Below are 12,353 nucleotides of genomic sequence, written 5' to 3' on the forward strand. Positions count from 1 at the left end.
TTTCATTAACTAATGACGCAATAATTATTGAATCAAAAACTAATGACACAATATTTATTGAACCAATAACAGGTATTGTTCTTGAATCAATACTGGTATTGATCAACACCAATATCGTCTCTCTATGATTAACGGTTCCCCGAGATATGGCTCCTTACATCTGCCGAAATGGGAACTTTTTCGGTCAATATCACGTTAACGGTAAGAGTGAAGCGAAAAAATTGCCTCACTTTTTTGAGATAGTTTTTGATGCTCCATCGACTGGAGCAGGCCCGTATCTACGGGGAGACAAGGGGAGCCGGCCCTCCCCTAAACTTTGTCTGGCCCCCATAAAATTTCACGATAGGCTTGCAAATGAACTATAATATGGTGATGAAGTATAATATGATTGGGTCGCCTCCCCCCTAAATTTTTGGGCTGGCTACGGGCCTGGACTGGAGGGCTCAATATTGAAAAAAAAATCGCAAACAACACACATACAGACGGACACGCACACACACACACACACACACACACACACACACACACACACACAGACATAGAGAATTTAGCAAGTTCGTTGGAAATGATAGATCTAGATCGTATAGGAAAAAAAAAGTACAGATGAAGTGAAAGATCAAATTTTCATGCTACATCAATCCTTTCCCAGCTGAATAAATATAGTTTTATTGATAAAGTTTACTAATGTATGTTGAGTTAGGGAGTTTTTTTTTGGGGGGGGGGGTCCGAACCTGGTGGACCCTCCCATGAGAGACCCGTCTCTGCTATGAGGTTTGGTCTACCATAGTCTGTGTACGTAACTTACACAAGTTTCAAGCCCTGATAGTGGTCCTTGTTAATATTGGTTAGTTAGAGTTTACCCTATCTTTTCGGAACAAAGGCTATATGAGACTGGATCTATGATTTAAGATGGAATCCGAACCACATAATGTCTTCAAATTTTTCAGGCTCTTCCGCTGGGAATTGAACCAGGGGCGTCATTTAGGGACAGAAGGGGCAATTGTCTCGCTGAGTTTGAGTACTTGAGGACATGCTTGTTAAAAAAAAATGTATAATAAAATACTACAGGATGGCGTAGTTAAAAGTAGCCCATATTCTCTTTGAGTGAAAATGCAATATCTCAACTTCTGAAATCAAGTAAACAGCTACAACAATGGGTAATTTATGCAATTATCAATTGTTATTTCGTCAACAATTGATAAAATACAACAATCGGCGTGACTGTACATCAAGGATGGTTTTTTATACCATTTCTATTACATGATGAGTGATGAAGCATGGTTTCATCTTTCCGGTCAAGTGAATTCACAAAACACGAGATACTGGGCAGCGGAGAACTCTAACAATGTTTGTCAGCAACCATTCCATGATGAAAAAAATCGGCATTTGGTGCGGTGTAACAGGAACGCACAATATTGTACCGATATGGTTTGATTGTACCCTCAACACGGTCGCATATTATGGAAATTTTTTATGCGTTTTGTGCTTAACTTACTGGATATGAAAGACAATACTGCTTCTTCCAGCAACATGAGGCAACATGCCACACTTCTAAGGTATCAAAGGCTTGTGGCCACCACGTTCCCAGGATCTAACAACATCTGATTTCTTCCTGTGAGGACATTGATATCCGAACTTTACGCCGGGTTTATCTGAATATGCTTGCACGTGAAAAGCTATGTATTGATGTCGCATAGAGTCACTTTCCATATCTTCTATGTTTTTTCTCTCTATTTTTCATTGTAAAAAAATATTAAGTTCATTTCGGCTCTTCGTTTCTATAATTTCACTGCATTTTGTTTATTCTTACACAGGCTACTTTAATCTGCGACACCCTGTATTAAGAAATGTGGAATTCTTATGCCAGTGAGCAGTCTTACCTCTCCCCTGGGAAAGCCTGAAATGATGCTACTGAATCGAATCGGAGACCCCGTGAACCAAAGACCCTCACGCTAGCTACAAGAACAACAGGGAAGAATCCACGTTAATAGCATGTCCCATTCCAACATTCGTTGCTGCATAAGGATGGAAACTATTAAACAAAAATCTCAATATATATATATATTTAGAAAACATGTGTGTATTTGCAAATTCTCTATACATTTGCGTTCATACTTTAATATTGGTAAAGGTAAATTGTCAGTTTGTTTTTTTTTTTAATTGGAGATTTGTTTATTTTTACCTCTTAATGTGTAATTTACAATATATGGGTGATGATACAATACAATATATGATTTTACAATATATGGATAAAGATCAACGTTATCTAACTTTTGCATTTGAGTACGTATAATCCAAGCAATAAGTAAATCCTGGCTAAACTGTTGCTAACAATCTGTTTATCTTTATGTAGTAATTCAAGGCATAGACGTGGCTAGATTTGATTGTATGTTGAGATAGGAAAGGAAATGAGTTTCTCAGGTTATGAGGTATTGCATTCTATTGCGAGAAAATCTTCCTCTGAACGCTTTCCATAAACCTCGATATTATCACCGAAGCACGACATCAATTATTACCACAACAATAGAGCCGTAGAGAGAGGGGGAGGTGAAGGTAATGACCGAAATATACGGTAACTACACTGAAGCGTTGAGGAAGGGACGAACCAGAATAATATTTGCTGTTACTCTCCTGTACCTGATGACAATGTTCACAGACTCTCTTGTTGCTCTCTCTCCCCTTCATTTTTTAACGACCAACTAGCGTAAACTCCGTTATCCTGCCTGCAATCCAGGAGCTTTCAAAGGTTGATTACTGTCTAATGCGAGGTTCAATTTCAACGTTTTGTTTCCCTTCATCCCCGTGTTCATGGGCTCAAATGAAGCAGAACAGTTTAAAGGCAGGGATCACCACCAGCATGACGCTTTTACAACCTTGTAGAAGTGTTTTGTTCAATTAAACATTGTGTGGAAATATATATATATTATTCTGCGGGTCTCTCTTTTTGTCTTTGCGTCGCCAACAAATAAATGGATCTTACGTCATCTATACAGTCAGCAGCGGCGTAGCGTAAGGGAACGCCGGTATGCCCGGCATCCCCTGTTAATAAGAAAAAGTACGTATTTCATTATATATAAATTGTTTGCTTGTAATTATCACAATTATATCCACTGCAATCTTCTGGCGCGCTCTCTCGACTTACTTTGACAAGAGGAACCTACGTATGCGCGTCGCTCAGATGCACATTTTCTGTCTTTCCTCCTGTCGTATGCTATTTTCCTCGGGCTTCCAGGCCTACTGAAAGCATCGGGGTTTTCGTCTGCTTTCTGTTGAATGCGCATGCGCAATACTTCCCTTCTCACTCCTCCTCATCTCTTGCAACCCTACATTTGCTTTAGATATACGCTGGCATATTCAAGTATTTCCAGCTGTATATATTTTGAACTAAGCTATAGTTTCTGAACAGAACGTACGAGCCCTAATATAAAGGAAATAGAACAAAACGGAAATGGTTAGTTCAACGCATTTTTTGAAGCATGCCGGTTATGTAAATAATAGTATTAAAATAGTTATGCCTTAATCGTAACTAAATGCATCGTAATTGTAATCTTCATCGTAAAGGAGCTCAGACACAGGCATAAATTTAAAGCATTCTGTAGAATTACGGTCACCGATCTGGTAGGACAAGAGAGCCACCACTCCCCGTCACTCGCAAAGATTGTGCCAGGGCCCTTCAGTCACTGGCACAAATCTCGGGGAAATAAGGGGAACATGTTCCCTACAATCTTGTCCCCCCAATAATCCGATTTGAGATTGTGATGATTTCTATCCGACTGCCACAAAGGAAACATGTCCTTTGACTTGTTTCATTTTTAAAAAAGAACCGTATTCTTTAATATTTCATTGTCATTAATTATTAGTAGTCTATTTTCAACTATTTGTTTAATTCCTGTAACAATTCCTATAATGCTATTGTGGTAATCATATTTTTGCTCAGATAAGAGTATTGTTGCGCCAAATATAGGCCTGATTGATTTTCTTTCATAGTTTTGGGGAAGTCATTATTTGTATTGTTATAAAACAAATGTCCTAAAATTTTAACGTGGATCATTGTGGATGCGTAAGTAGAAACATGTCAATTATTATTATGCATATATTCAAATTTCAGAATTTGCTCACGGCACTGAGTTGTAATAATGATATGTACCACTATTTCATCTACATCATTTGGTATATAATATACGAGTACAACAGGTTTACCTCAGAAATCTGATTCATCTACTGTAATATGAGTATCTTCTCCCCTCCCCCACAATAAGCCTTAAAATGTGCCCTCCTGCCGATGTTATAGATAACTCTGCTCCCCTAATACTCCACAGCATTTTTTCAACTTCATAAATATTTTGAACATCGTTAAAAAAAAAAGGAAAGGATTATGGGAACAGTCTTACCCATCCCACGAACGTTGAAGACAGATTTGCGCCCTTGACTTCAGTATCTGGATACAGAAACAGGCCCCCAGAGTTGGTTTAAGTGCTTTGTATTTATATCTTCAAATGATATATACACTCAGGCCCATATTCACGAACGGGCGTGTGAGTTCCGGACCCAAGATGACAAATTTCTAGGGGCGATATATATATATATATATTTTTTTTTTTTGAAAGAACGAGATTGACGTGTGGTATGTGGAGAAAAAAGCCGCCCACGAGAAAGAAATGAAGGGAACGATACTGGAAACAATGTTCATACAAAAGTGGGGCCTAGTTTTCTCGTCACAACGGTAGTGGCAAGAAGGAGCTGAGACAATTGGTTATTAAATTCTAACGTAATCCACGCATTTGCTTCTCTATGCCCCACTAGACCTCCAATTAGGGGGGCTTCATCCTAAATTTTGTATAACCCTATATTTCCATTCGGAATAGCTATGTATTGCTGCTTGCAGTAGCACTATATCGCACAAATGACTAACTTTGGCATCCCCCTGTCGGAATATCACGCTACGCTACTGACAGTCAGCAATATATAGATTTTAGGCAGATGTAATACGATCGTTAGAAGGACAGAGCGTGAATTAATCGGATGGAATTTCCCTCATACATTTTGCAAGAATTTCTCTCATAAATTTAAAAGGGACAAGTTTTGGCGATAGATGCCACTACAGTCTTCGTATCTCTCTAATGTATTTTTTATCTTTCACGAAAATTTACAATTTCTCTTACAAATTTCAACCTACAGACTTCAAATTTTTAGAGAAGGAACTTCATAACCTATCGAAGGCAACAATCCGTGCCGATTTTTTATTTAGAATTTTCTTCATTGTTGAATCAATTCAATTGTTAAAGGTTTGGATATTCATTTCAACAATCAAGCCATTGCCGGGAGTCCCTTTTTATTATTTTCTACTACGAGGTAACCTGTACGGGTTAGACAACCCCGCTTAAGACTTTAATTCCTCCTGTAACGTAATCAGTCTCTCGTTTGATACGAATAGCACTAGAGGATATTCGTAATGGTTAACTTACGTATTTTACACTCACTGATTGCTATCGGAATATAACCAGGGATAAAAGTGGATCTGAAAAGGGGTAAGGTGATGCATGACGTCACGCCGTCCTCCGTGCCTACCTTTGCCCATTTTAATTTTTAAGTGGAGGGACGCCATAGATGTATTTTGGAAGTGGAGGAGCGCCATCGTACCGCGTTCCTCTTCACTTTTAGAGCTCCTCCGTGGCTAAGCGGTTAGCATACGCGCCTTTGGCGGGGGAGACCCAGGTTCGATTCCCGGCGGGAGCTCATGTGGTTCGGATTCCACGTTAATCAGTAGGTCCACGTCTCATATAGCCTCGCTGCTGAAAGGGACGCTAAACTAAAAATCAATCAATCAACCTCTTCACTTTTACTCCCTGAATAAAACTGTGGTAGTGGATTTACACATGCATTTCGAGAAACAGAACACATTTATTGTATATAGTAAATAAGAAGAAGTAAATGTGAAAAATTAAAAGAACAAGAATATGAAACTATTTATTAGGTTACGACGTTCCGAAATGCAATTTTCAAATCTGTACATTCTATCTTGTGGTTCATCAGTTTAATTACATTGTAAGAAAATATTTAATTGAATTGCCAACAAAGCATATAACAAATTTTGAGGTTAAAACTCCAATCCAATTATACATAGTATGAAATATGTTAAACTAACCTCATCGTTAAAGACCATTGGACAATAAGTATTTGATGGTATGTTCAATGGAATTTTAAAAGAAACTATGTCTAAAGGAACAAATTCTAGAAACAAATAATAAAAACCAGAAATAACCCTAGAAAATTAACTATAATCGATTAGATGCTAAATTTCTAATAGGCTTATAGTAGCCTTGACTATGCGATCCGCTGGCTTGAAATAAAACTGCATCGGAAGTGTCACTGTTCGTCTCAGCGAGCCCGAAAACTATGGATTCGATACTAATATCGGTCATTTTCGATCATTTTTAAATATCTTCTTCCTCCCTCTCCCCTAAGTTGATCCATCAAAGTGAAGTGATATAAACCATCTCTGGCCAGAACTTCATCTATATTGCAAATTTGATCGAGATTGGCCTCGTGGTTCCAAATTTATTAGTTTTTTTTTTTGTTGTAAATTTTCATTTTATATATCCTCCTCCCCCTCCCCTATGTTGTACCGTCAAAGTGAATTGATAAAAACCACCCCAGCCCCGAACCTCATCTATGTTGAAAAGACCGAGACCGGTCGTTGGTTCAGGAAGTATGAAAGCACGAACATAGTCACTTTCATTTATATATATTCAAGCCCGTAGCCAGCCCAAAAGTGTAGGGGGGACCCGGCTGAAGTTAGGGGGGCCCGATCCAACCATATTATCCATTTGCAAGCCTACCGTGAAAATTTATGGGGAGGCAGCAAAAATTTTTTGGGGGTCGCCCCCTAGACCCCCGCCTGGATACGGGCCTGTATATATATTACGAACCATATTTCGCATTTCATTTCACAACTTCACACTTCTTGGAACAATTTTACTAGATACATAAATTTGACAACTCTCTCCGTTCATTGTCAATTTTCACAGATGACAGCACGTCGAAACTATGATTTCCAGATGACAAAACAAACCTGCCCCTGCCTACTCTAAATCATTCCCTACCCCCTTTCCCCATAACAGTTTCTGTTAACTGAAGGCTGTCAAATGAGGTAAGAAAAAAATTAATTGATTCTTTTCTTAATCACTAATTCTCTCTGTAACTGACAAACTTAGACAGACAGGAAGTTGTCTTGATATGCCATCTCAATGCAAAGGAATTCGTTCACTCAAGACACAATTTAGACAATCAGTTAGACGCTGGAAGACACCTTTATAGTCTCAAACCTAATCAGCGGAGCTAGATTTCAACAATGAAAGCGTACATGCCAAGCATGTAATGTATATTTCCAAGAACGAATGAGGACAAGTTATTTTTCTTAAATACGAGGTGTAGAAATTTAAAACAATAAATGGTTTTTATTGCTACAAACGAACAATAGTGCCATTTCAGATTTTGCCATTGGAAAGATGCTCCATCAATGTTAGAGGTTTATTATTATTATTATTATTATTATTATTATTATTATTATTATTATTATTATTATTATTATTATTATTATTATTATTATTAGGCCTACTATATTAGTATTCAATCGATTAGAAAGTATTAACTTCTCAAACTCTGGGAGGCACTAGCCTCTATCTTCTCTAAATGATCTCTGGAAATGAAATGATAAAAGAATGCTAGAGGTGTGGATGACAGCAGAAACGTACACAGAGGATTTGCCCTAGGCTTCAGCTTCAGCACCCCTGAAATCCAGACTTTTCTGAAAAATTTAATCTAGTTATAGAATAGAAATAATTTTACATACTAGCTGAACCTGCGCTCTCTACATAGCACATCATTCAATTATCTGCCTGAATCTGCTTTGTCATTCTTCACAAAATCTGTACATGTCCCGTTACCGACACAAGTGAAGGACGACTTGATAAAAATCGGCAAGTTTATCATAAAGGGGAGATTTTTCGATTATTTTTTCAATATGTAGCATTTTTTTCCAATATGTTTGCAAGATTTGAGCCTACTTCCGGTTAGAGTTTCTACTTCATGTATGGTCAGTATTTTATTTCTTCTTGCATGCAGTATGTAATAAGCAAATACATAACACAGTTAATTATAATGTCACTGATATAGTATGGTGTTCATTGGGTAAAACACTCCAAACAATAAAGATTCATTTTACAAGTAACACTTCCCAAGTATAACACAGCGATTTTGATAAAATTTGGCAGGTAGATACTACACATAAAATAAAGGAATACGTGTTTTTTTTATTTCCTGCGGAAAAACGGTTTAAGGGGGCAAAAGCCCCCACCCACAATTCTGGAATTTGACGCCCGAAAGGCAAAAACAAGTGGACCGAAGTGAATGGAATTGTGCACAAATATTGTAGACGTAAAATGAGGGAATAGGCAGGCACGTAGCCAGGATTTCGTAATAGGGGGGGTCCGTGACATGAAATACTGTGGTTATCACATCAGGGGTTCGATAATTCTAAACTATTTTACTGGCAACATATATTGGTTCGTTTAGCCAGGATTTCATAATGAGGGGAGGGGGGTCGTGACTTGAAATACTGTGGTTACACACCAGGGGCTCAATCAATCTAAATTATTTTACTGGCAACACACCCATATTAGTTTGTTAGGACAATAAAATGAGGATATATTAATCTTTTAATAACAAACTATAAAGAAATCTGAAGTAAAATAATATTTAAAAAAATATTTAAAAATATAGAGTCTTCCTAGGTAATTCGAACTGGGTTCTTGTTGTCTTCCTTCTTCTTTTTCTTATCTTCGATTAAAGCCGTCAAAGATAGCAACGAAATCTCTTTCGGCGGTAAACACATCCTATAAAATGGATTAGTGTGGCCGCGAAATTGAAAATTACTTTAAAGTGTAACTGGAATTTATGTTGCCAGGCTCTGGTGATTGTTGGCATTTCTTAAGTTCTACCTGAGAATCTACCTGATAGAATTACATAGAATTACATGGAGCTAAATGGAATTCTGAACGGTCCGTTCAAATAATATCAATTATTAGATTGAACCCCTTCCGTTTCCTACACACAAAGTTCCACATAAGAAAGAGTAACCAAACGTTTGCTGTAGTTTTATACTTTTAACGCTGATTTTTCTTTTTCTCGTTTCTTTTTGTTTCATCCTTTCTTAATTTTTTTTCATATATGGTCTCGAAGGGGGGGGTCCGGACCCCCCGGACCCACCCCTTGGCTACGTGCCTGGAATAGGTATTTTTCTGGGAAAAGCTGTTGGATGGGGCACGGACCCCTCCAAACTTTTGATCACAAAATATCAAAAGTGCTAATAACAATATGTGAAATGTGTCTAAAGGACATGAAGAATTGCAATGAAACTTTGTGTAGGGACAATACGCAAAAAATAAACGAATACGGAATTTTCTGCGGAAAAAACGGTTTAGGGAGCAAAATACCGCATCAAAAATTTTGGAATTTGGCGTCCGAAAGGCAAAAACAATGGACCGAAGTGAACGAAATTGTGCACAGATATTGTAGATGTAAAATGAGGGAAAATGTGTTTGGTATTTTTCTATTAAAAAAAAAAAAAGTTGGGAGGGCTACAGACCTTCTAAACCGTTGATTACGTAATATCAAAAGTGCAAATAAGTATACGTTAGAAGTTCCTAAGGGATATGGAGAATTGCAACGAAACTTCGCGTAGAGGCAATTTGCAATAATAATAATAATAATAATAATAATAATAATAATAATAATAATAATAATAATAATAATAATAATAATAATAATAATAATAATAATAATAATAATAATAATACACAAAAAGTGTTTTAATTTGTGCGGAACACAGTGTTGAAGCGAAGGGTCCCTCCGAAAAAAAGTAAATATTACCGTAATAGCGCAGGAAGGACTAGACAGAAGCAAATGAAATTGTGTGTAGATATTGTATATGTAAAATAAGGCCTTTCGTGTTTCTCAAGTGTCTCCTATCCGATTTGCTTCAGATTTGGCACATCAACAGCAAACAGGAAATAAATCGACACTCACGGCTGGATTAACCCATCTGGAAGCCCGGGGTTAGAAAAAATATGTGGCCCCTGCTGACTTTACCTAATACATTTCTGTGAAAATACAGTAGGAGAGTTAAGGGAATATATTTTATTTTATGGTGATGATTGTGTCTTCATGATTCATTTTAGATAGCCAATTGAGATTTTGATCAAAATGAAGGCCCGGGGCTATAGCCCCCCTAAGCTCCCCTTAATCAGGCACTGTCGACACATGTTTTTGTTTATGCGGAAAAACATTGCAATTGTTAAATGCACCTCCTGAAATACTATAAAATACCCTACATTGTTTGTGCTTACTGTTGATGTGCCACGGCCAAAATTGAAGAAATCAGATTGGGACACTTGTGAAACGTGGAAGGCCTTATTTTACATATATAATATCTACACACAATTTCATTCGCTTCGGTTAACTCCTTCCGCCATCCAACGCCACGATCCACCGAACAGTTTTTCTTTTCTTTTCAGGAAAATACGAAATACGTATTCCCTCATCTTACCTCTACAATATCTGTGCACAATTTCATTCACTTCGGTGCACTTCTTCCTGCCTTTCGAGCGTCAACTTTCAAAATTGTGGGTGAATGCTTTTGCCCCCTAAACCAGTTTTTCTGCAGAAAATAACAGTATTCATTTACTTTTGCGTATTGTCCCTACACAAAGTTTCGTTGCAGTTCTTCATGTTCTTTAGACACATCTGACATATTGTTATTAGCACTTTTCTTATTTAGTGATCAAAGGTTTCGAGGGATCCGTTTCACACTCAATCTGTTTTTCCAGAAAAATCCGAAATACACATTCCCTCATTTTACGTCTACAATACTTGTGCACAATTATATTCATTTCGGTGCACTTCTTCCTCCCTTTCTGACGTCAACTTTCAAAATTTTGCTTGGTGACTTTTGCATCCTAAAACCGTTTTCCGCAGAAAATAAAAAAAAAAAAGTTTATTTTTTGCGTATTGCCCCTACAAAAATTTTCGTTGCAATTCTTCATGTCCTTTAGACACGAAAATCAAAGGTTTGGAAGGGTCGGTGCCGCACCTAACTGTTTTTTTTTTTTTTTTTTCAGGAAAATATGAAACACGCATTCCTTCATTTTACGTCTACAATATCTGTGCACAATTTCGTTTACTTCAATTCACTTGTTTTTGCCTTTCGGGTGTCAACTTTCAAAATTTTGATTGGGGGCTTTTGCTCCCTAAAACCGTTTTTTCCGCAGGAAATAAAAAACATGTATTCGTTTATTTCATTTGTAGTATCTACCTGCCAAATTTTATCAAAATCGGAGTGTTACACTTGGAAAGTGTTACTTGTTAGAGTGGAGAAATGGTTATCCTTCGTTTTTCATTATCATTTGGCCATGAAACAAACGCCTGGGAGATATACTAGCCCATATACAACTGTATGATGTTTAAATGTATAACTCGTAGGATATGATGCTTTACTTTTTTAAAAAAATTCAACACTTCCAGTGTAAATGAAATGAAATCTTTAAGCTTTACCTCCCACGTTTATGCCGGTTAGGCTAAAGGAGACGGTGAAGATGAGAGAAAGGGTGGAATGAAGAAAGTGGGAGGAAACGCTAGAACCCCGAGAAAACCCACGAGCACAGTGTTTGTCCACCACAAAGTTCACACGGGGCGAGCTGGGATCGAACCAGGGACCCCAAGCACCGGAGTTGAATGCTCTATCATTGAGCCACCGTGCCCCCAAACACTTCCAGTGTATTCCTAAAAATGTAATAATGAAATAACGGCCATTTTTTAAAAAAAATGTTCAATTAGAACTGAACAACATACACAAAATTTGCAATTGATCAGTGAAAACGGCATCTTTCTAGAGCTTGTGGTTTCCGAGATGATATTGTCAAAAGAAATGGCCACAAACATATAAACGTCCACAAACGTATAAACTTTTCTTGTTCACAAACATATAAACCTAGCTTTTAATAGCTATATAGAATATTCTCCATTGAATTTGGAGCCTTCTCGAGATAAATTCCTGCGTGCTTGCCTGGATACACTACAATTAAAATGTTCTGTACATAACTTCAAACCGTTTGAAATTTTGTCTTAAGGTGGCAGACTACTAAATATTTTTGAAAAACTAATAATTTTTCTTTTGCCCGTTTTTCGTAAGTGGAAAGAAGTAATAAAATGTAACTTTCCACAATAATAGATAATGTTATTGTACACCCGAAAATATGAATCGGAAGAATTTTCATTGTTGCCATCCGTAGAAATTA

At 37.3% G+C, this 12,353-nt stretch overlaps 1 protein-coding gene across 2 annotated transcripts in view; it reads left to right on the forward strand.

The window, feature by feature from the left end:
- Positions 1-12,353, forward strand: part of LOC145686678 (NACHT domain- and WD repeat-containing protein 1) — a 1,466,154-nt gene that overhangs the window by 870,800 nt on the left and 583,001 nt on the right. The window lies entirely within an intron of this gene.

This window comes from Thermobia domestica, chromosome 5 (genome assembly GCF_964235325.1).
Source record: "Thermobia domestica chromosome 5, izTheDome1.hap1.1, whole genome shotgun sequence".
Taxonomy (NCBI): domain Eukaryota; kingdom Metazoa; phylum Arthropoda; class Insecta; order Zygentoma; family Lepismatidae; genus Thermobia; species Thermobia domestica.